The sequence below is a fragment of the Sus scrofa genome, chromosome 15, assembly GCF_054392235.1.
Source record: "Sus scrofa isolate SSC_HxYL_T2T_F1_AM1 chromosome 15, Sscrofa_HxYL_maternal_Yorkshire_Landrace_v2.0, whole genome shotgun sequence".
NCBI lineage: Eukaryota > Metazoa > Chordata > Mammalia > Artiodactyla > Suidae > Sus > Sus scrofa.
This window is the reverse complement of record NC_139397.1, coordinates 14,941,089-14,944,141: the sequence shown is the minus strand read 5'-3', so window position 1 is coordinate 14,944,141 and position 3,053 is coordinate 14,941,089. Positions and strand designations below refer to the sequence as shown.

The 3,053-nt window shown below is 43.0% G+C and overlaps 1 pseudogene; it reads left to right on the top strand.

The window, feature by feature from the left end:
- The first annotated feature begins 2,303 nt into the window (after nucleotides 1-2,303).
- Nucleotides 2,304-2,664, top strand: LOC110257091 (BET1 homolog pseudogene; annotated as a pseudogene).
- Nucleotides 2,665-3,053: the final 389 nt, after the last annotated feature.

Here is a 3,053-nt window from a genome sequence, read left to right as displayed (position 1 = left end):
TTTTGAAGAATATTGGAGCAGGACCAGACCAGACCTGGCCTAAGCTCTAATCTTGGAGCTTAGGCCAGACCAAAGCCCCACAGCCAACTTACTAAAGACTTAACTTGGATGTTACCTTGGTATTTCAGTGAGAAGAATATTTAGGAGAGCTCATCCTTGTTCACCCCTTGGATCATATCATCCCAGTGCCTTGCCTCTACCTGGAAGGCAGAAAATCCCACATGCTTGCCAAAGTGGTCCAGTCTCCCCTTAGGAAATGTTGTACTGCTGACTAAAGGTTTCAGCCAGAGCATATTCATTACCAGTTATACTCATAGGTGTCAGATAACAAGTGCCAGTAACAATCTGGAGTGGGACCATCTTTGGTCAAATTCATTAACAAGTACCACATGCCAAAGAATGTCTAACTGGGGGAGGAGGAAGGGACACATGAAAAGCAAGATCAACTCTGTCTTAGCTAGAATTTTGTTCATCAGAGAAAGCAACTTTGGCACATAAACTCAAGTGTAGACATGAGGTACAAAACTGAGATCATCGTCACTAAAACTCTGCAGAACAGACTCCCACCGAGTTACGCGCCATGACTCAAAGGGATGGGACTTCCATCAACTCCCCAAAGTAGTTAACTGACCTCCTTTACTAAACTTCTTTCTGGAAGAAGGAAGAGCACTTTTTTACAAGGGAAGCTCCCTGCTATGGCAGAGACATGACAGGCTAGAAAAATTACTCTTTCTCATATTTCATACTGATTTACTTCACTTCTTGGGAAAAAGCTGAAAATCTTTTACATACAATTAATCTTTGGATTGGTTTCTATGGTCAGCTATTACGTGGCTAGTGAGGAGAACTCCAGAAGGTAATAATACGGAAAAAATAGGTCAGTCAAGTGCTCATTAAAAATAGGGCCAATCTATGCTTATCTGGCCAGAGACCAAAGTAATATCACTGGGAGACACAAAAACAGTAGATATTTTCCAAGAAACTTTGGAGAAATGACATCAGTTCTCTGGACACATGTAGAGGAGAAGATGTGCAATACAGGAGGCAGTGACTCAGTACCAGCCCTAGTTTTCATCTGCTTTGACAACTGTGATGAGATATGGGAGTGTCTGAAAGGAGAAAATGAATTCTGTCTATGTCATTCTGCATAGTGCCATGCCCTGTACCACATGTGGATAGAGCCTTACTGAAAATACTGTAATGTAATAGGAGATTCAGGGGAGCTCCTGTGGTGCCAGGAAAGAGCATTAGGAGAAGCCATTTCCCTGCTCTTGTACAGCTTATTTACAACATGCTTTCAAAACCAAACGGCTGGAAGCAGGACAGTGGGGTGAGAAGGTTGGGATAATGTGGAGTTGGGGAAAGCAAAGAGATACCTGACCATCTTCGGCTGTTTCCTGATTTTGGGGGAACCACACACCTTCTCTCCAGCCATCTATCTTGGTTATTGGGCGTAGAGCTGAAGTAGAATTAAGCCTACTGGTTTAGGACTTCTGTCCACTCTTTCCACCAAAGGGACATCTGACCATCATGGGAAGAGTGACTATCAAAGGTGGTGCATTGCACACAGGAGTGACCTGTGAATACTTGTGTTGAATAAGGTAATATGAATCAACCAACCTGGACCTCACTCTTTTCCCATTTACATCACAGCCCTGGCCCTGAGATGCCCTGCCCCCCGAGAGAACAGAAGCTCTGTCTGAGAATGAAAAAATCTCAGAATTCTAGACTGTCAAAATCTGGAGATGTCCGGGAGTTCCCGCTGTGGTCCTGTGGGTTAAGGGTCCAGTGTTGTTGCAGCTGTGGCATAGGTCGCAGCTCTGGCTCTTCGATCCCTGTCCCAGAAATTTCCATACGCTGTGCGGGCAGCCGAAAGAAAGAAAAATCTGGAAGTGCTGGGAAAATTTCAAGTGAAAGAGCAGTAACTTTTCAAGATCCCCATACAGTTAAGGCCAAAATAGAACTATGGGTTACGGGATTATCATTAGAAAATGTTTAGTAAGGTGAATGGATAAATAAAATGCAGTATATACATACAATGGTGTGTTAATTTTAAAAAGGAAGTAAGTTCTGGCATTAGCTACAACACGGATGCACCTTGAGGACATTACGTGAAGCAAAATAAGCCAGTCAAAAAAGAACAAATAGCCACCTCGATGTTTAGACTCCACTGATGTCCTGGCACTTTAGGGAAAGAAGTTGGTGTTTCACCAGGCCCTGGTACTAAGGACGTGGTCCAGGTGGCCCCTGGCCTCTTCCTACCCACCCCTCCGCCCTCCTCTCTTTCCTGCCTCTCTGGCAGGATGAGGTGTGCAGGCCTGGATGAAAGAGTAGCTCCTGGGAACTATGGGTATCCTATGGTGGGTATAGTGCCAATGAAGAAAACAAGAGACTCACAGAAAATCTGAAAAGCAAAGTAACTGCTATAACATTTCTTTCCATTGCAACAGACTATGAGGTTAAACATCAAAATAAACTATTAGCTGAAATGGATTCACAATGGATTCACGTTTTACCTGGATTTCTAGGTAAAACTACAAGAAAACTGAAGATTTTATCTGGAAGGAGCTCTATGCTGCTGTTTTCATTGTCTTTTTTGTCATTTATTGGATTATTAAACAGATGATGCAAGTAAACGTGAGTTTGGAATTTTTTAAAACCTAATGGCTTAGAGTACCACTTTGGTAAGAAATCCACATCCAAACATTCCTAACTTTCAAATACTACGGCTTTTCCGATTGCTGAGTTTTACTTGCTTTATAAATCACATTAGATAATACAGTGCTCTTTTTTTCTTTTGTCTTTTTTGGGCTGCGCGTGTAGCATATGGACGTTCCCAGGCTAGGGGTCGGATTGGAGCTGCAGCTGCCAGCCTATACCATAGCCAAGCCAGACCCTTAACCCACTGAGTAAAGGCAGGGACCAAGCCAACATCGTCATGAATACTGGTCAGATTCTTAACCCTCCAAGCCACAATGAGAACTCTAATACAGTGCTCTTTGAACACTGTTTCTTAATAATGCATTTTTTGCCCTTATTTTCAGGAGTGTTGA